The 22,895-nt window shown below is 37.0% G+C and overlaps 1 pseudogene; it reads right to left on the reverse strand.

Moving 5' to 3' along the window:
- Positions 1-5,302: 5,302 nt before the first annotated feature.
- Positions 5,303-5,895, reverse strand: LOC120076273 (annotated as a pseudogene).
- Between the last annotated feature and the right edge of the window lie 17,000 nt (positions 5,896-22,895).

The following is a 22,895-nucleotide window of genomic DNA, read 5'->3' on the forward strand; positions in this document are numbered from 1 at the left end:
CGTCTACACGATTAGTTCATTCTCCAACCTCTACCAAACTCACCAAAGACCACACCTTGGGTTCTCACTCCGAGAATACCAAGGGCTCCATTTTGGTGGTGTCGTCCCCACTGCATTCACTTGTTTGTGACTGATCGTGCTGCTACCAAAGACACGTTTACTGGGTGATAGAGTACGGGTGGAGGTTCTTCCCTGCATCTGAGTTCTAAAGCTTGAAGAGGGTCTTCAACTGATATGAGAACTCTTTCTCTATTCTTTAGTGTTCAAAGCATGCCACTAATTACTGTTTGTTTGCATAACTATATGTTAGAATGTATATGTTGTATTTCGATCATAATGAAATCGGAAAGATCCGAATGCGCTCATGGATACTCTTCATTAAGAGATCCTTCATCAACATCACAACGACCAGCACCCATTGCTATATGATTGTCTAGCTTTTCTTCACATCGTGTAGCATCTGGAGCTAGACGATCGTTTAGCAACTGAACCTCAACAACGATTTTGAGCAGAAGCTGAAAAAACTGGAACAACAGCTTGACCTCCTTCACTTGTTTCTTCTATTACATCTTAATTTCAACTCTAATGACTCCAAATAAATTACAGACTTTTGCTAACACATAAAAGCTCATCAAACAAGAGCCAATTACAAATTAAATTAGAAATTAAAGAGAATTAAAAAGCCAAATCTCAGAAAACCATATCAGTGCATCAGTTTCATATTTCTCATATAAAACACCCACCAAACCAAAATTAAACCGAATTAAATGCTTATATGATGCTCTGATACCAATTGTAGGATTGTACCAGGAACAGTAGAAGCATAAGGATCATCTAAGCACTTTAATTCACTAATTTTGGAAAAATATAAAGCATGCTCTTACAGAAAACAAGTGAGTTTCAAGACATACCTCTTGTAGAACGTCTTCAAAACTCCTTCTCCAGCTACTATCTTCTCCAAATCTTGTTGCAGACCACCTCAAGATCTTCCTCACTATTCTCTTGGTACTCTAGATTGAGTTGTGGGACTCAAAACAAGCTTGAATCAACGGATGAAGGAGAAATGCTCACTGCAGTAATCTTGTCGAATAACCCTTTCCTCAACCCGAACTTTCTCTAAAATTCACTATAGATTGCATCACAAAATTTCACTCCAAACTCTTCATTATATTGCATATCAACATGCAAAGGAGAGAGTTGCATGAGTTGCAGCTCATGCTTGGAGAAGACAAGGCAAAGTTGAATGCATTTTGTGTGAGCAACTTGAAAGATGGATAATGGAAAACAAGGTTTTTCCATTTGTGTTTTTGATCTTCTATTTTCTAATTTTATCAAAAATAAAAATTCTATTTTATAAAATCTATTTCGATTTTAAAACTAAAAATTTTAATTAATTTCATAAATTAATTATTAAATAAAACTTAATTAATTTAATATCAAATATTAACATAATTTTAACACATATCAATCTTTATATATTTAAATCATATTTAAATATATAAATTCTCCTATTCCGTTTAATTCTCAAATTAGACACGTAATTATATCTCATATAATTACTAATTCCCTTAATTCTAATTTGAACATTTCAAATTAACTTATCACGTTATTATAGAGCTAGTCCATTACGAGCTAGTAGGGGGACCTTGCGGACCTACAGATCATGGGCTCCAACGATCTGAGATTAATTGGCTAAACTCATTAGACCATATTAATCCCCATTCGTTAAATAATGGGTCACTCCACTAAAGCCCATAGTTGCACTCCTTTCATTGTAGATATATTATGTCCACATGATTTAACCATAATCAGTAAGTCGACCCTTCACAGGTTGTTCTTAATAACGGCTGGGTCAAATATCTGTTTTACCCTCGAAATTACATCTTATTCCTCAAGTCCCTACTAATCCTCTAATGAACAACTGGTTTGTGATCCAATCACTAAATCAAATTCTCTTAGCCCAGTGAGAGGGTGGGGCCCCTTGTTCAAGTCCTGGATTCAGTACTTGAGAGAACAACCTTTCTCCTATCCCTAAATCGGGTAGGCGTGAACTCCGTCTTGTACCCTATATCCCCAACTATCTATCCGGTCTTACCCATGAAATGGGAGTCTTATTGAGTCGGCGCTGTTGAGCCAACCCTCACCTATGCAAATCTAAGGGCAATCCTGAATAAAGAGGAATTCATAGTTAGCTTAGGATTAAGATCAAGTTACCTAGGTCATCTAGGCGAAATAGTCAGACTTAAACAGTAAACAACGTTATAAAGTAAGAGTGACTCATTGCATAGGATGCACCCACTCCTCATGTCATAACATGTATGAATTAGGATCACATCGTATGTTGCACTTTACAACTTTTTGTAACAACTACAGAGTAGACCGCATCCAATGGTGTTACTAAAATAAGGTAGAATAAGGTACCCAACCTTATTCATGTACCATAGATCATTTTGTCTATTTACTCAAATCTGATATACTCTTATGTCTCCACATAAAGTTCAAATACTCATACAATAGTCATAGGTCTTAGTTTATTGGATTTAGACGTTCATATAATTTATGAAATCAATAATAAATATATTGATTATAGAAAATGTTTATCATTTTAAAAACTGCGAGTTTTAGGACATAAAACCCAACAATACTTCCACTTGGACTAAAACTCCAGTGGATCAATATATATAAATATATACAATGTTGAGTTTACATGGAGAGAATAAAATGTACAAATACAATAAACTAGGGCATTACAATCAATACCCATAAATTCTCTCACTTGGCCTAGTGATACAAAACTCGTAGAACTAGTCTTACTAGGTGACCCTCAAACACTTTAGCCGAGAGAGCCTTCGTAAATGGATCAGCTAAGTTATCTTGGGAAGCAATCTGGGTGACGATTACGCCTCCTCTGTGTACAATCTCCCTGATCAGATGGTACTTCCGCTCAATATGATTTCCCCTTTTATGGCTTTGTGGTTCCTTTGAATTTGCAACTGCTCCACTGTTGTCACAATAGAGAGTGACAGACAGGTGCATATTAGGAACTACTTCTAGATTTGTCAGGAAATTTCTGAGCCATATTGCTTCTTTTGTTGCTTCACTTGCAGCTACATACTCAGCTTCCATTATGGAGTCTGCAATACAACTTTATTTGATGCTTCTCCACAGAACTGCACCTCCGTTAAGAGTGAATACTGACCCCGAAGTTGATTTCCTCGAATCAATATCGGTCTGAAAGTCAGAATCAGTGTATCTAGTAAGGACAGATCTTTAGCACCATACACGAGCATATAATCTCTCGTTCTCCGAAGATACTTAAGAAATTTTTTAACAGCAATCCAATGATTAAGACTAGGATTGGACTGAAATCCGCTGACAATTCCTATGGCATAGCATATATCGGGACGAGTACACAACATTGCATACATCAAACTCCCAACTGTAGATGTATATGGAATTCGATTTATCTCCTCAAGCTCTTGAGGTGTCTTAGGAATCTGTTCCTTAGATAGGTGAATTCCATGCCTGAAAGGTAAAAATCCTTTCTTGTAATTTTGTATTTTATACCTAGACAACATCTTGTCTATATAAGATGCTTGAGATAATGCTAATGTTCTATTCTTGCGATTCCAAACTATTTGGATTCCAAGAACATACTGTGCTTCTTCCAAATCTTTCATTTGGAATTGTGAAGCCATCCATCTCTTAACATCAACTAGATATTCTACCTCTTTCCCAATGAGTAGAATATCATCAACATACAACACCAGAAAAACGACAATTTTGTTGACAATTTTCTTGTATACACAAGGTTCGTCAACATTTTGTTCAAAGCCATAAGATTTGATCGCAGCGTCAAATTTTATATTCCAAGATCTAAAAGCTTATTTTAATCCGTAAATTGATCGATTAAGCTTGCAAACCTTTTGCTCTTGACCCTGCTATATAAACCCTTCTGGTTGAGACATATAGATACTCTCTTCAAGATAGCCATTCAGAAAAGCTGTCTTGACATCCATTTGCCATATTTCCTAATCATAAAATGTGACTATGGACAAGAGTATTCTAATAGACTTTATCATGGCAACTGGAGAGAAGGTTTCTTCAAAATCTACCCTCTCTCTTTAGGTAAACCCTTTTGCCACAAGTCTAGCTTTGTAGGTCTGTACCTTACCAGCTTGGTCTTGTTTTTTCTTGTAGATCCATTTGCAACCGATGGGTTTTACCCCTTCTGGTTGATCTACAATATCCCAGACATAATTGAAATACATAGATTCCATTTCAAGGTCCATGGCTTTAATCTATTGGTCTTTATCCAATCATTCATTGCTTGGTTAAAAGACAATGGATTCTCTAAACAATCATCTGGTATGATGAGTTTAGTTTCAGTTAAACCCATGTACCGGTCAGGTTGTTGCACAACCCTCCCACTACGACGAGGCATTCCCAACTCTTGAGAAAGATGTGAAGTATCAGTTTCATCAACAACTCTTATTGATGGACCTGCTCGATCAACAACTCTTGTTGAAGGACCTGCCCTATCAACAGCTCTTGTTGATACATTTTTCGTTTCTCTAGACATTTCTTCTATTACTAGCTTACTGTGAGGTGAGTGATTCTTTATATAGTCTTCCTCTAGGAAGGTTGTATTTGTCGATATAAATACTTTATTTTCCTAGGGATCATAAAAGAAACCATCTTTTGTTTCTTTTGGGTAGCCTATAAATAGGTACACTTATGAACGGCGTTCCAACTTTCTAGGATTTTGCACCAACACATGTGCTGGACAACCCCAAATCCTGAAGTGACATAAATTTCCTTTACGTCCCATCTAGAGCTCGTAAGACATTTCAAAAAGGGTTTTCGAGGGAACTATGTTCAAAATATACACCGCAGTCTCAACTGTGTGTCCCCAAAAAGAATTTGGTAACTGAGTATAACTCATCATGGAATGAACCATACCCAACAAGGTTTTGTTTCTCTTCTCTGCCACACTCACTATAAGAATTTTGGGCTTTAATGTTGGTTGGAAAAAGTGAAATCAGATGTATAATGTCGGTTTTATACAAAAAAAACGGATCTTTAATGTCGATTTTAAACCGACATTGAAAATGGGCTTTAATGTCGGTTTTAAACCAACATTAAAGGTCTAATGTATTTATTTTTTTCTCTTACTTTACTAAAAAATCCCTTTCATTTTTCAACACTCTTGCGCCTATCTCTCCTACCCAAACTCTTTCATTTCTCTCTTACCCAAACCCTATCTCTCCTTGGCTGTGCGAATCAGGGTGTCTGCCGTCTATCAGTCTCCATCACGTTTGGGTATCTTCTTAGGTCTCTCCATGGTGGAGCCTGGTTCTCTCACATCCCAAATGCGAATGGTGCAATCGCTAGAGGTGGAAGCAAAGACATCATCGTGACGAAGGTTCCAGACGGAGGAATAGATGCAATAGACACGCTCTTTGAATGTTGTAACACTGGTGGGGCGGTCTAAGGTCCAGGGCTTGGTGGTATCATCCCAAGAGGAAGTGAAAAAGGAGTCGCGACGAACGGGGTTGTAGTCAGCAGAGTGAACCTCGCGAGTATGTTCGTGGAAGGAACGAATAGGATTAGATGTGGGGGAAAGATCGAGGTCATAAAGCTTGTTAGAGCCATCGGCGATGGCGACGACGAGAAGAAGTCGTGAGATTCAGACCAAGAGACGTCGTAGACTCCATCGGCAGTGTCGAAGACGATGTGCTCGGATATGGGACCGACGGGATTGAGATCGAGGACTTGATGGCAACCATATCCAAGGATTCCAAATTTTTGAGCGGTGGCGACGACAATGCGGGATTCGTAGAAGGGGATAGACTTGATGAAGTAGCTATTGAAGTGAGTCTTAAAGACGGGCATGATTAAGGAGTGAGAAGCACCTCTCTGTCTCTCTCTCTCTCTGAAGTCTGATCTCACCCTACCGGTTAGTTCGAATCTACGCATCTCTTTTTTAATCCTTTTATCCAACTACAAATTGACCATTCTGTGCTCAAGTAAAAGTCGTGGTTCTTCTTTTCAACAACATGGTGAGTTTGTTTGTAGCTTGTTTCTAGTTCGATTTTTTTGCTCAATCTCTTGGCTTTAAACAAGGGGTTATTTCAATATTATGACTTCAGAACTCCTTTCCCATTTCTTCTTTTCTTATGTCTCTTTTTGCCCTAAACTCCAATATTCGGCCTACTATGGCTGAAGCTCATGATAATTTATCTTCAACTTATAAGGACAGGTATTTCTTCTCTCCTTGTAAAGGCAAATTTTAACTATGCCCCTAAAATTCCCATACAATTTTATCTTATGGATTGCATATTTTCCCACAGTTTTTAGTTGAACAAAAGGGATATGGAGTGCATATTTTTACTGGAAGCATGCGCTGTGTAAAAGATGATCCATAAGCACACCTAAAAAGGTTTCACTCATCTCTATTTAGCTTGTTTTAAATATAGCATATTGGAAGTCGATCTCGGATTTTAAATATATAAGCTACATTGGCAAAATAAACAATTTAACAATGCATTGGAATATGGTTCCTCAATAAGTGCAAGTACTCATCTTAATATTAAAACTCGTTTTAATTGAACTACATACTCAAAAATCTTGGTCATATTCCATAGATTTTATTGGTAAAGTGCATTTATAATTTTGATTCATTGAATGCAAGGTTGACTCTATAATGCTATCTTTTTGTTATATTTAGTTACATTTGAGAAGATGTGCAATGAGTTGAGGTCTGAAAAACTCAATATTGAGAAGATGTGTAGTGAGTTGAGGTATGTTTTACTGTACCTCAGTTTGTATCAAATGTATACTAGCTTTGAATCTAGACATTATCTTGTACTCTCCTAAATTAATCTTATTTGTGCAAAGACCTTTAACTACAGTGTAGGTATGAAATTGATAGAGTCATAGCTGGACAACGATTGGATTTGAATCTTGAAAGAGGGTGAGTATACTTCTCCATGTAAAAGAGTCGAGTGGGGAAAAAATTCATTAAGAATGTTCTTACCCTTATATGTTAAATCAATTAAATTTAGAACATTTGGTTATATTTTCTTTTGGCTACTTGTATTTTTTAAACTCTGAAACATTTTTACATTTGTATGTTTCCTGATTGTACTTATACATACTAGATAGTCTTCCACCATGTAATGTCGAAACAAAGCATTCTCATCTATACTAGGTATATCTCTTTACCATTTTACATTTGTTTTGTTTAAGAAATATGTTATACTCATAAAGTTAAGTGATTCATAGGGCTTGGTTCTAGCAATTGGAATAAGCAACTATTGACCAAAGCAACTGGTAAAGATTAGGTTGATTTTGTGTGGTTTCAAGTGTTTTGTGAGAGAGTCCTGTTTAAGATTGGTTTGTTTCTAATTCTTGGAATTGTTTGTTTGTGCAGTTGAATTTTCTTCATCTTCTTCATCTACTTTGTTGAGGTTATTGTATTCTCTTATTTTTTTCCATCAAGATCTTGTTTCTTTAGTGATTAGTGCATAAGCTGATAGGCTAAAATTGAGAAGTAATCTTATTTGTTGTCTGAATTTATTCTTATCAATTGGATTTAACCCTTTGGATATTGTTTTGTTGAAGTTTTACTTAGACTTGGATTAGCTAGTAGTAGTTTAATTGGAGATAAATTGAAAATCTAAGCTCCTAAAAGTTAAGAAGACATTTTTTTTTTAACTTTTGGATGAGCATTGCTAAGGAAACATGTTTAAAGCTTCTCTGTTTCTTCTTTTAGCAACAATTCTCTTAAGTCTTCTGCAATTCATTCTCTTAAGTCTTCTACCATGAATTTCTTCCAAACAATTGTATTATGTAAATTCATTATGGCTACAAACTTGAGTGCTTAGATCTTCTGTAGTCAGCATTTGGTTTTCTTCACAATACTTGAAGTAATCAACTTAATTTTGGTGGATTCTTTCAACTAGGTATGTTCACACCACAAAACAACATTGATTTTTATGCATGAGTCATGTGTTTAACCAAGTAACTACCTTTAGCTATAAGTGTATGCTTCCTATCCATTTTATTATATTATCTTTGATGAACTCTTTAAGACCAATTCTAACAGTTCTATTTGAGATATATGTATTTTATGAACTTTTAGGTTACTATTAATTACATGATAATATTGTACACATTTTATAACGATCAATTGATGTTTTAAAGTTACATTGCAGGTGCTTTGTTCTCGATTCACTAATGAGAAATTTTTCCAAATGAGATGTAAAGGTACTCTTAAAAACTATTCCGTTCGTCGATTTGCCTCTGTTTATCGTCGATCGTGCAGGTTTGCTGTGGTTCCAGCCTCCGTTCGTTGATTCGATCTTCGTTGGTTGTCGATTCGACCTCTGTTTCGTCGCTCGTCGACCAAATCTAAAAGATGCCATTTTCTTTGTCATTGTTCAGATCCACCAAATTCGTGTTCTTTTTATGGTCGTTTGTCTCCATCATAGTCATTTTGGTTGAATGTTTGTATGTTCTTATTAAAGTGGAGTTGCATTTTATGCTTGCTCAGGATATTGGATTCTGTGTGGAGTGTGAAAGTCCTGGAGGGGTAAAGACAGTAAATTGATTAGTGACCCTGTAAGTTCCAAGCATACTAGTAATTTCCTTGTGTTTAATTGTTTTCGATCATTTAATTTGGTCCTTAAATTCCTGTTAGAGTCTTTTCCATTCATACTCTTTTACTTCAAATTATATGATGGATTTGAACTGTTTTCTTGCAGTTGATATTGCCTCATAAATGTTACGAGTCTGACCAAGTGAGTTAATGGTAACATCTTGCTTTTATTTAGTGTTGAAATTACAAACATAAATTGATGGAAGTATCGTTAAAGATTATGCACTTGCATTGCTGGGGACTACAAGTTGATTTGGGACAATACATATCCAACTTTTTTAAAGAAGGTAATGAACACGATAGCCAACTTCTTTCTTCAAATTATCTCTAAGCTCCTATAATCTATTTGGTTTGCCTGTGACTTCTCAAGTCTACATAGACGTACTCAGATGTTTATAGAAAAAGACCTTGAATGGACCTTTAGTTTATGATGGAAAAGATGATGAGATTTCTACACCTGTGCATAGAAATGCCAAAGTTTTAGCCACCTGGGTATATAGTGATTAGTGATTGTGCTTTCCAACAATACATGAACTTCCAAACCCTTCCCATTTTGTCTAGGTAGATATACTTGATTAATTTTTCATGTCGTAGTGTTCTCTACAAGTACGAAGATAAGCCCGTAATCAATCTACTTTGCTTTTATCCTCTGTTGTTACTTGAAATCTTATCACCTTTTCTATTTTTCAAGATGGTAAATCATAATTTATTTCATAGTCTTGTATTCAAGATTTCAAAATTAGCCCCAAAGAGTTGTGTATATAAAGTTTTGATAATTAGTACGAAAAATCATCAAAATAAGATATATTAGAACATTATGATTTCAGAAGCAAGCAAGTTGAAGAAACTAATTGTGAAACCTAGGGAATTTTTAATGTGTATTGTCTTGTCTGGACACTCATTTACTTGCAAATTGGGCTACTTGACTAGACAACAGTTCTATGTGTAACCCCCTTGCCTAATAGCTCATGTTAGCTGAAATTATGAACTCCATTGGCAAATAGGAATGGGATGGGTGCAATCCTCATAGGGAGGTTTGTAGTTTACGACTCATGGGTACTATTTATTTATAGTTTAGATTTGATTCAAGGTGCTCGAGTTTGTAGGTCACACTATAGTAGTTTGTGAGTTATTCATGCACTATGGTAGTCTTTGTGACAACTTTTGAGGTTTGAAGTACATTGTGAGGTAAATTTGTTTATTGATGTATGTGTTATTGAATATTCATTTTTTGGGAATTTTGATAGTTCTATTGAGAACAAGTGGTTGTGAAATATTTTGGGAGTATGTTTCTTTGAACAAGTTCAAAGTAAATTTTTGGTTTTGTTGTGGTAGCATCGTTGTGCTACCAAAAATTTTCCATCATCTTCGTATCTCATATCTAGGTAACCAAGCTTCTCTTCTTCAAGATCTTGAAAAAGAAGATTCTCTCATTTATTCAACTATTGAGTTTTCTTGTTTTGCAGGTGCAACAAAGGAGTAAATATTTGGTATCGCAACCTCTTTATGCTTTTTCTTGGGGAACTTTAGATCCAACACATCCACTACAAGAATTTTGCCTTGAATGTACCATTTATGCACATTCCCAACAAACACGATTAGTTGAATATGAATTCTTATCACATTTTCACTTTCAATCTTTTATCTTAAACCTTTTTTGTTTGTGATCCTTTGAACAACAATGGTCAGACAAAGATGCCCATAACCAGACACTGCTGAAGCTAGGAGGTTTGTTCAAGAATAATTATGAAGGGATCCATACTTACCAAGTGGAGAGGGACAGTAATCTCATAATGTTTGTAAAATCATAATGTTTGTATTACTTATAGTTTGTGTTTTCAAGGCCTGAATTATTGTACGACCTTTTAAATTATAATTTTATAGCAGAACTTGTGGATTAAATGTAATAGATTTACAATCCATACATGAATAATATGTCATAGCCACAGCGTTCGATGATGATGTGTCATGTTATACTTTTTGACCAAAAAAATGGATTCAGCAACAAAATTTAAAAAAACGGACAGATTCAGGCTTCAATGTCGGTTAAGAATTTAAAAAAAAAAACACAGGCTTTAATGTGGGTTGGAAATTTCACAGAAGGTCTTTAATGTCGGTTGTCAACCGACATTAAAGCCCGAATTTCTTCTAGTGACTGTTCTACTGAGGTGTGCCAGTGGCTGTGAGTTGAGACTGAATTCCACATTCTATCAAATAGTTCTGGAATTCTATGTCCATATACTCACCACCTCGATCCGATCGAAGTGTTTTAATCTTTTTACTTAATTGGTTCTCAACCTCAACCTTATACTCTTTGATCTTTTCAAAAGTTTCAGACTTTTAATGCATTAGGTAAATATGCCCATACCTGGAATAATCATCTATAAAACTGATGAAATATTCATACCCTTCTCTCGCTCTAACATTTAAAGGCCACAAAGGTTCGAGTGAATCAGCTCTTGGGGTTCTTTGGCTCTAAAACCTTTTCCAAAAAAAGATCTTTTTTTCATTTTACCCTCGAGACAAGACTCACATGGTGGTAATGAACTGTCTTCCAACTTATTTAGATGACCGTTCTTAACCAATCTCTCAATTCTGTTGAGATTTATGTGACCCAGTCTCAAGTGCTAAAGATAGGCATTTAGAGAAATCTTCCTCTTCTTATGAGGCACAACAGTTTTAAACATCTCTATGTTCAAAACAACTTTGACCTCAGTTGGTTTTAATATGTACAAGTTCTTTTTTAATTTTGCAGAGCAAATTTGTTTATTTCTTATATTGATGAACACTTCATCATTTTCGAAATAAATTTTATGATTTTTTTCTAGCAAACAAGAGACAGATATTAGATTCATTTTCATAGAAGGAATATAATATACATTTTTCAAATAAATGTACTTATCTCCTAAAAATAACTTCATATCTCTCACTGCTTTGGCTGAAACAATCTCCCCGGTCCCTACCTTAAAAATTGTTTCACCTTCTATCAACTGTCTCTAGGAACTTGTTTTCTGTGAGAAAGTACATACATGATTACCGGCACCTGAATCAATTATCCAGATTTTATCATTTTCCACTAAACATGCTTTGATAACAAGTAAATCATGTTTATCTTGTTGTTCGAATTCTGCACTTTCATATGCATAATTCATAATTTCATATGAGTTGGGAGATCTGCACAATCCTCTGTTAAAACTCTTTTGGTGTAATTAACCGCTAGTAATTTGTTTTTTGATTTGATTTACTGTTATGTACATCGGAAGTGAGTATTCTAGAAGAATTTGACATGCTGATAAAATTCAAACAAATTCTATTTAGCAAATTGTAACTAAATCTAAGATCAAGTTTTAGCAAAAAGTAATAATATACCCATAACCATTATTTATTTGCAACAATATTTTAGTGATAAGAATATGTGCTACCGTGGGGCAGTCAGATACTCCTTCACTAAAACAAACAATTTTGACCAAACACTATCCCCGGAATAACTCTTATTCCTATTGTCTCCGGAATAACTCTTATTTCTATAATTGTTTAGTTATCGTTTTCAGTCAGGATCTTTACTAACAACTTAGTAATTATTGTAAGTGTGACCCACCATTTTTAGATTTTATAGAATGGTATGAACTTGCCTTCGAAATAGAAGACAATATCCAAGACGGAACTATAAAACCCTATTCATTTTACTGAAGTCTGGGTTATTCCGAATCCTTTGTTATAACCCTCCGTAGGGATAGCCGTTGCTAAACGACTAGCAAAGGGCCGCTTACAACTAACCAACAGGTACAACATAGGAATCTCACGGTTCATACTAATGGAGAAGACCGTAGGATATATTGACACATATCCTTCACCCACTTACTATGAACTACTTCCTTCGTTTACCTTGATATTGACTCATACAAAACACTCTCTATAGAGAGGCCACTTCCAGGGTGACACGAAGCGTCATATGAATCACACGGGGTAAACTATATGGAGACGTGGCAGTTGAAATCTATTTATCATATAATAGACTTATGTTTGAACAACTTCCTCTTATTCACCGAAATCTAGATTTAAGCTAAAAAATACCTTCTGTATGGAGGTCACTTCCAGGGTGACATGAAGTACCACTTAAATATGGATTGTGAACTCTTAGAGACGTGAGAGCTAAAAATAACGTATCGTATATGTTATTAATCTCCCACTGAAGTTTTCTAATAACTCTATCATATAGAAGTTATTAATCTGCCACTAAAGTGTTCTATTTGGGTAGATTTATATTTAGGTACTTTTAGCTAATAAAACAATCCTAAGTCTATGTGGTTTATACAAGTATAACTCTTATAATTGGATTGTAACCTATGATGTCTAGGTGATAAACCGTTTTATTACCTCACATCACTCACGTATGCTCATAAAACCGGTTACCAATACTCAATAATTTGGTCATAATCCTTAGGTAGGAGGTGTTTTATAAACCGTCAACTTAAGTACCCCCAGCCTTAGACAAGATTACATACCAATTGAGTTTGTAACCTAGATTTTATAAGTTTTAACAATTAAAACAGGTGGTCAACCTACGTGAGCATGCAACTGTTGATTATGGATTTTAAATGTCTAATCCAATTTTATAACAACTTATATAAAACTTTAGACATGCTAAATATCCATAACATACATAAGGCATTCAATATTTAATATAACACTTATATTAAATACAAGTAACCCTAACATGCATACTATATATTATAACAATTATAACATACTTTTGTTAAAAAATAAAAGAAGAAGAGAAGAGAATGATAACACAGTTACGTGGAAACCCTAGTATAAGGAGAAAAACCACGATATATAGATCTTTTTTTTTTATTTTTTAATCTAATATACTAAATACATAGGGACACACTGTATAAATAGATAGTAGGAAACCCTAGGGGTCTATACAATTACATAAATGCCCCTAGGTTAATAACCTTATTTTCAATACTCCCCCTCAAGTTGGAGCATAGATATCAACAAGGCCTAACTTGCTTACACAATAATCAAAACTCTGTCTCAGTAACCCCTTTGTAAGCATATCTACAACTTGTTGATTTGAAGGAATATAAGGGATGCATATGTTTCCATTGTCCAATCTCTACTTAATGAATTATCTGTCAATCTCTACGTGTTTAGTTCTATCATGTTGAACCGGGTTATTTGCAATACTGATGGAAACTTTGTTGTTACAAAAAAATTTCATCGGAAGCTCATTATCTTGTTGGAGATCTGATAACACTTTCTTCAACCAGATATCTTCACAAATCCCCAGACTCATGGTCCTATACTCAGCCTCAGCACTACTTCTAGCAACAACCCATGTTTCTTACTTCTCTAGGTGACTAGATTACCCCAGACAAACATACATTACCCAGATTTGATTTTCTGTCAACAACATAACTTGCCCAGTCAGAATTAGTGTAGGCTTCAACAGATCATTTATCGGTCTTTCTGAACATCAGACCCTTACCAGAAGTTCCTTTCAGGTACCGGAGGATACATTCAACTGCTGTCATATGATCGTCACAGGGAGGTTGCATAAATTGACTGACAAAACCTATTGCATACGAAATATCTTGCCTTGTATGAGATAAGTAGATCAACTTCCCCACTAACCACTGATACTTTTCTTTATTAACAAGAACTCTATCATTCTTATCACTGAGCTTCACATTGTACTCTACTGGTGTGTCAACGGGTTTACCCCCAGTCATGCCTATTTCCTTTAGTAAGTTCAGAGTGTATTTTCGTTGAGAGACTGCGATACCTTCTTTTGATCGAGCCACTTCCATTTCCAGAAAGTATCTTAGCTTACCAAGGTCTTTAATTTCAAATTCTTTGGCCATCTTTGTTTGAGCCTCATGATCTCAGCATCATCATCCCTAGATAAAACAATGTCATCAACGTAGACAATAAGAGCAACTATCTTCCCTGATTTCAATCTTTTTGTAAAAAGAGTGTGATCAGAATGCCCCTGAACATACCCCTGTGCTTTCACAAAAGTTGTGAATCTGTCAAACCAGGCTCTTGGAGACCGTTTCAATCCGTATAGCGACTTCTTCAATCTACACACCCTATTTTTGAACTGAATCTCGAACCCAGGAGGAGAACTCATATAGACTTCCTCTTCAAGTTCCCCATTCAAAAAGGCATTTTTAACATCAAATTGGTGTAGAGGCCAATCCTCATTTACAACAACTGACAAAAGAACTCGGATAGTGTTAAGTTTGGCCACAGGAGAAAAGTTTCAAAGTAATCTACTCCATAAGTCTGAGTAAAGCCTCTTGCAACGAGCCTAGCTTTGTACCAGTCAATTATCCCATCTGACTTGTATTTTATAGTAAACACCTATTTGCATCCAACAGTTTCATGCCCTTCAAGCAGAGCCACATGTTCCCAAGTTCCATTCTTCTTGAGAGCTTTCATTTCTTCCATAACAACAGACCGCCATTCTAGTTTTTTCATTGCAACACTTATGTCATTTGGAACCATCACAGTGTCCAAACTGGTAGTGAATGCTCTGAACTCGGTTGTCAGATTACTATACGTCATGTAACTATACATAGGGTATTTAGTACATGAACGAGTGTCTTTCCTCAGAGCTATAGGAAGATCAAACGATGCATCACGTTCCTTCAACTTTCCATGCTCTTCACCATGATTGATTATCTGTGTATCAGAGATTTCAGTAATATCCTTCACATCATCATTAGCTAGAATCATTTCATTCTCTATTGTCTCCCCTTCTGCCATTCTTTTAGTATTACTACTTCCTTCTCCCTTATCTTGCCTGCATTCATTAGTCTCCATACACACATCAACATCATTAGTTTCAGGAATATACGTACCTGGATCTGATGGCGGGTCTGACTCACGCACTGGAGCCGACGATTCTGGTTCGACAGGTGACACTGTTTCCTTCTTGAGATTCTTCCTATAGTAAGTTTTCCAAGGAACTTGGTTGGTAAGAAGGACCAGATCGTCATGATTAGAACTAGGTTTAGATGAGATATGAATGAGAGCTGACTCTAAAGGAACAACATAAGATGACTAGTTAGTCTTTTCATTCATGTTCTCCCCCCTGAAGATGACTAACAGGAAAGAACGGTTGATCCTCAAGGAAGGTGACATCTATGGAGACATAGTATTTATGAGACAACGGGTGATAGCACTTATACCTATGTTGATGAAGTGGATATCCAACAAAGACACACTTCTGAGCACGAGGAGTAAATTTTGTGTGGTTTGGACCATGGGAGTGAACAAAGGCAACGCAACCAAAAACTCGAAGAGAAACATCGGAGATTAATCGACTGGTTGGGAAGGACTCTTTAAAGTTCTAAGGTGTATGAAGGTTAAGAATACGATAGGACATCCGATTAATGAGATGGGCAGCAGTAAGAACTGCACCCCCCACAAGTATGACAGAAGAGTGACAGATAACATAAGAGACCGGGCTACTTCTACCAGTTGACGATTTTTTCACTCGGCAACTCCATTCTGTTATGGAGTGTAAGCACATGAGCTCTGGTGGACAATACCCTTAGAGACAAGAAAATCCCTAAAGGAGATATTAAAGAATTCTCGCCCATTATCACTTTGTAAAATTCCAATCTTTGTTTTGAACTGAGTCTCGACAGTTGTATAAAATTGTTGAAAAATAGAAGACACCTCAGATTTTCTGTGAGGAGGAAGACCCAGGTAAAGCGAGTGTGGTCGTCTATAAACGTGACAAACCACCGTTTACCAGTGGAAGTGGTAACCGGTGAGGGACCCTTGATATCACTATGAACAAGATTAAAAGGACTCGAGGGTTTGAAAGGCTGAGATCGGAAAGAAACACGACTTTACTTGGCACAAATACACACATCACAATTTAAAGAGGAAGTATTAACATTGCGAAATAAATGCGGAAACAAATACTTCAAATATTGAAAGTTTGGGTGTCCTAAACGGAGATGCCACAACATAAAGTCTTTTTCAGAAATAGAAAAATTTAACGACATAAACCCAGTTTGATGATCATCTCTAGAGGAAGCCTCTTCAGAAAGGAAATAGAGTCCCTTATCGTGTCAGGCAGTGCCAATCGTCATCCCTGATTTTAGATCCTGAAACAAAACAGAATCAGGTGAGAAAATTGCCTTACACTTCAAATCCCTTGTAATTTTACTGACAAACAATAGATTATAAGAGATTTTAGGCACATGTAAAGTATCACGCAGAATTAAACCGTCAAACGGGGAGATGTGGCCTTTCCCTGCAACAGGGGAAAAAGACTCGTCTGCAATGGGAATACGCTTATTTCCAGCACTTGGGTTATATGACATAAACAGATCTGAAGAACTTGTAAGATGATCTGTGACCCCTGAGTCCACAATCCATGGTTTTTTTTTACCATTTATACTAATAAGGCCAAATGAAGTGAAATTACCCGATTGTGCAATAGCACTCACCCTAACCGTACTCAAATTTTTCTTACTACCAACGAAAGACTGCTTCTTAGTATGTTCATCTGTTGAGTCACTTACTAGGGCACAACCAGTATTAGATTTTTCATGAGACTGTCATTACCTGCTGTTTGGAGGTTTTCCGTGGAATTTCCAACCCTGGTCCTTTGTGTGCCAGGGCTTCTTACAATGTTCACACACAGGTGGGGTTTTTTTATCGCCATCAACACTGAGAGACTTTGTAATGAAGGCAGCTGCATCAATTGTAGTAATGGGATTATTCATGGCGCATGACCGATCCTCTTCCAGTTGTATTTTAGAGCAAACTTCTCTGAGTGAAGGAGTAGGACGTTGGCCCAATATTCAACTACGGACACCATCGAATTTAGGATTTAATCCAGCCAAGAACACATACATACGGTCTGCCTCTTTAATTTTCAAGTATTGAGCCCTGTCTTATGCACAGTTCTAGACAATCTCTCGACACAGGTCCATCTCTTGCCCAAAGCATTGATAATTTGTTAAAATAAGATGTAACATCCATGATCCTTGTTTGCATTCATGGACATGCTTGTGAAGCGTATATAGTCGAGAGGCATTCTGTCGCTTTGAGTACAAATCTCATGCAGCCTCCAGATATCCTTGGCGGTTGCAACATATAATAATGGTCTGCCTATTTGAGGTTCCATACTATTCACGAGAATAGAGTGTAACAACGAGTCTTCTCTTTTCCAGATTCGTTCTTGTGGATTGCTTGGTACTGGCTTCAGAATCTCCCCCGTCAAGTACCCAAATTTGTGATGCCCTTCCAAGGCCATTCGGACTGATTGGGACCAGAGAAATATTTCTAGCCATTTAATTTTTCTCCTATAAAAAATCTTGCAGAATTGCCAATCGAGCCAGATAAATAAGAAACATTTGGCAAAATAGGGAACAAATTTACCAGATTCTCTGAATAGACTAGTTGAACTGGTTGGGGATTTGTGCCAAACATCGTATCCAAATCTGAAATTTGTTGTTGGAGATAAGCCAACCGTTGTCTCACATCATTTGGGTATTGGGTCAAACCACAAGCGGCTGGAAACGGGGTAGCCACTGAAGGCTGGAAGGAAGTCGCCAGCTGGAAGGAGGTCGCTGGCTGGAAGGGGTTCGCCAGCATACGTAAAGACCCCAGCTGGTTGTACTGCTCGAGGTGATCGTCGGCTCGTTATTGGTAGAACGAACCTGGTGCGGATAAATCGACCGTGTTCGACGCGGCTCCTCGTAGGTCGAACGAACCTGGCACGGAAGGATCGATCGGTGTGAAAGGCTGCGACGGCGCGGAAGGCCGCGACAACGGGGATGGTAGCGACCCATGGCTTGAAACAACCGGATTTGTTCTGTCTGTCCGTCGAAGATACATCTGGCTTCGATCGATGCGGCTTGCGGCGACCCACGGCTTGAGTCGACCGAAATTGTACCTGTTCGTCCGTCGAAGACTCGTTTGGGTTCGTTCGACACTTCTGTCTGGAATAGTCATGGGTTTTAGTTTATTGGATTTAGACTTTCATACAATTTATGAAATCAATAATAAGTATATTGATTATAGAAAATGTTTATCATTTAACAAACTGCGAGTTTTAGGACATAAAACCCAACAGAAATTGTAGCTACAACAAAGAAGTCCATATTACAGCTATAATAACTGAAGAATGCAACAAAGAAAATTATTCGACGAATCTCGTTAAGAGAGTGGATTAGGCTTCCTCACCAAGAGTAACATATTGTAATTACAATAATGTCCTATCTAAAGCATACCGGAAAGAGATCAACTGTATTTTTGAATTAGTCTAAGAATAGACCAACAAATTAAAGATCTAATGCTTGAAACCAATTGCAAGTTCTAGAGAAAAAAATATTGGAGCACAATAATATGAAAAACTGAAAGGCAGTGAACCACTCAGCACAACAATAAACCACCAGCACAAGTTTCTATATAAATGGCAACATGAGTATTAACATCGTGGCTAAACCTAACAAGCCCAGATGCAAAGTTGCAAGTACGATCAAACACTTCTCTATAAGTTTAACTCATATTTACCTAAATTAAGCTTTTCTAACTTTCTACAATCGCTAGAAGTGACAAATTCTTTGGAAATCAAATTTCTTGTTCCAATAAATCTTTCATGCGGCGGCCTAAGCTCAGTATCTTCATTTGCCAATTGAAATGGAACACGAATAAAACACAGAAAATCAGGGGAAACAAGTGAAGAAAACACAACATATGGAAACACTTTCATGATTAATAGGAGAAAACAGTGGACGTTGAATAGTACTTCGTTTTGAAATTATAAGAAACGGTAAGAGATCATGAACATAGTTTAAAGTTACTAAACCTTAAACAATATTAACATAGAAAACTATAGTATCAATCATAAACTGAGCATGTTAGAACATCATTCTCATATCACAACTCTGATTTTTGAGTAAATGATCTACAAGCTCAATACAATACAAAGAAATACTCAATCCATAACTTCATCGAGTCAAATCTAAAGGAACCCAAGAATGAAAATTACAAAGCAAGTGAACCTCGAAACACAGGTAAACAAGAGGTGATGGAGGTGTTGTGCTTTTATAGCAATAAGAAACTGTGAAAACAAACGGAGAATGAAGGCATACCTGAAAGATTACTGTAATTGAAAGATGACAAGGAAGATGAATTACACTGACTTTCGAAAATGAATATCAATGCCGGAAAAAGCTTCTTTGGTGGTTGTCAGAGGCTGGTAGCCATGATATCATATAGAGAGCCTGAAAGGACTCACAGACCTCGCTGCATAAGTTGTGTAGGAAATGCCAAAGAAAATTAGGTCAGAAACATCGATGTTGAAGAATCGAATCAATGGTAATATGAATTCATTCCATTGACATATTACGTGTCACACCCTCTCCCTTTGCTTTACCTAAGAGGAGGCGTGAAAACAATAGATATCACTCTTTCATGACACCTATTGCCCATTCTTACTAGTTTCCTTTAAAACACTTAATATTGCAGCGGAAAACTTAATGGAGTAAATGAAATCACAACTTTCTTTAGGAAACTGGTTTATAGGTTTTAAACTATATTTTACAAACGTAGCCCCATTCTGACTACAAACTTATATTCTAGTAATTATTTTATCTTATGACAGACCTCGACCATTTCCTGCAACCTAGACTCTTCTGCTACCTACAAGGAAAACATGAAAATAAAACATGAGCTTTTGAAGCCTAGTGAGTGGAATCATAATTATAAGTCTATTTCAACTTATAACACCATAACATGAGGTTACTACGCAAACCTCCATCTTGAATGAAGCTTTTCACAAACCCTAAACACACGGTAGATAGTTAACATTTCACAACTATAAACATTCATTAACTTATGTGCACATAGTTCTCCCTGTCATGGACTCAGAAGCTAGACCCATCGGCCCTCTGACCATCCTATGCAAGGTTTCTTCCACAGGCTCAGGAACTAGACTTCCCAGTCCCTTAACCATCCTGTGAGACCCTATCTTGGGCTCAGAAGCTAGGTTCGTTGACCCTCTGACCATCCCAATCCCATGCTCACCTCATGGTATCAGCATTCATTCATAAACAATAGCATATTAATCCATAATATGCTAAAAGACTAAAATAAGAAACCACTCACAGTGATCTGTTGGAATTTCTTTTCCTTCCCAGTACAACGGGTTTCCCATGATCTCCTGTTGAATCCTATTTCAGATTCAATTTCAAACTTAGATTACTCATCATTTCAGACCTTTTATCAAGACATTTCATTCTAAAAAAATGTTTAAAAATGTCTTAACTAGCTTACCTTAAAGTTTAGCCCTGAGATTCCCTCTTGAAAGTTTGGAGTCTCAATTTTACTCTACTCGGCCCAACTATATTTTAATTGATGAACTCCTCTCGGTTTTCCTTAAATTTGACAACTTTAGAGTTAGAATTTTCTCATAGCAGCCCCCATACCAAAACTACATTCAATTAAAAGTTTTTGGTCTACAAATCATCTGAGTTGCACGAGTAGTTTGGAATAACTTCTAGTTTGAACTTGGCACAGTCGTTTGTCTGTACAATCTGCTCCGCCCAACACCACTGTTTTGATCACCACTCAGATCAGTGTTGCTTTTCCTCCGTTCAACACATGGATTTCTCCTATTTACTTTAAATTACTCCTTTTTATGTGCTATCTCAGAAGCGAAATGTTTTGTGAATTGAAGTAAAGCCTCTGCCCTATTTATAGGCGTTTACCCTTTACCCTAGTTTGACACCTCCACCTTGAAGCATGTCCAAGTGTTCTTTTTTCAATTTGCCAACACTAACCTTGCCACCTCCTGTTTGAAGTGTCTTCTTCCTCTTCTTTCAGCTTAACTTAATTGATTCACATGTTTTCTCCTTCGCCTAGCTCAATTTGCATGATCTTCAGGCATTTCCTTTGATCGCCATATGTCCGATTAATCTTCCAGTCCACAGCTCTCAAATCCTTGTCGTGTAGTACATCATATCATGGCCGACCATCGTATAGCATATCGTTTAGCTAATCTCTCGCTGTCACTTAACATTCAACCCTATCACTGTTGTCAATCGTCTAGTGCTTGTGTCCCATCACATAGTACTTATGCCTCATCATGTAGCTCAATCATTTAGTGATCTCTCGCTCTCAGCGATCTCGCTGACGCTCATTGTTCAGCGCATGGCCTATCGCATAGCTCATACGCCTATCGCTTAGCTCCATCGTGTAGAGCTGACGTCTATCATCTACCACGTCCGCTTATCGTATTATGCCATCGCCCAACATCTGCGTCTATCATGCAACACCCATCATCTAGTGCTTTGCCTATCGTGTAGCGTTCACGCTCATCATATAGCACCATCGTGTAGTCTATCGCCTAGCGCTCGTGCCTAATGCATCGTCTAGCGTCTAAGCTTATCGTCTAATGCTATCATTTAGCTCCCACGCTTATCGTCTAGCGCTTACATTGATCGTATAGTGCCATCGCTTATCGTGTAGCTCGATTGTCTAATGCATCACTTCACATGGTTTATCACCGCCTGTAGTTACACGATCGTTTAGTGCATCACTCAACACTCGTACATACTATAAAATCGTCCACCTAGTGCCTTACGCTCATTATCTCACTCTTTCCGCTCTCGCTCACGTAGCCTCAACACATGAGCAACTTCTAGCAATGCCTCTTGCCAACGCTTCGGCCAACATGCGTCCAACCTCACAAACGCATGGTCGCCCTCGGCTTTCAACGCTTAACTCCTTTAGACATCTACTAACTCAGTTTCATCTCATGCATTCAATATTTCCTACACCACATGCATGGTTCCTTTTGACTTTACACTTAGCCAAATTTTCTCAACTCAAAGCTACTCAAGTAAAATCTATTCAACACTTAGAAATTTTTCTTCTCTTCAACATAGGATTTACTTACAGTTAGTTAATTCTCTTAATTACCCGCGTAAGTAGGGTAATTGAAATCCGGGTTTCACATTGCATTAGCTCCAAAATCCATGGAGGAGGTGCACAATAGGTTTTGTCTCTCTTCTAAATTTCAGCGCCCAAAAGTGGACAATCGCACCACTGCCAAGATTGGTGGTGATGGATTTAAGGCCTGCTCTAAAATAGAAGTAGCAGAAACAGGAGTCCATTGTGGGTTCAAGTTGCAACTTTAACGTTCTCATATCGATGATGAAGGTTGGGTTCTAGGAGAAGAAGAATGTGCTTC

Source organism: Benincasa hispida, chromosome 4 (assembly GCF_009727055.1).
Source record: "Benincasa hispida cultivar B227 chromosome 4, ASM972705v1, whole genome shotgun sequence".
Lineage (NCBI taxonomy): Eukaryota > Viridiplantae > Streptophyta > Magnoliopsida > Cucurbitales > Cucurbitaceae > Benincasa > Benincasa hispida.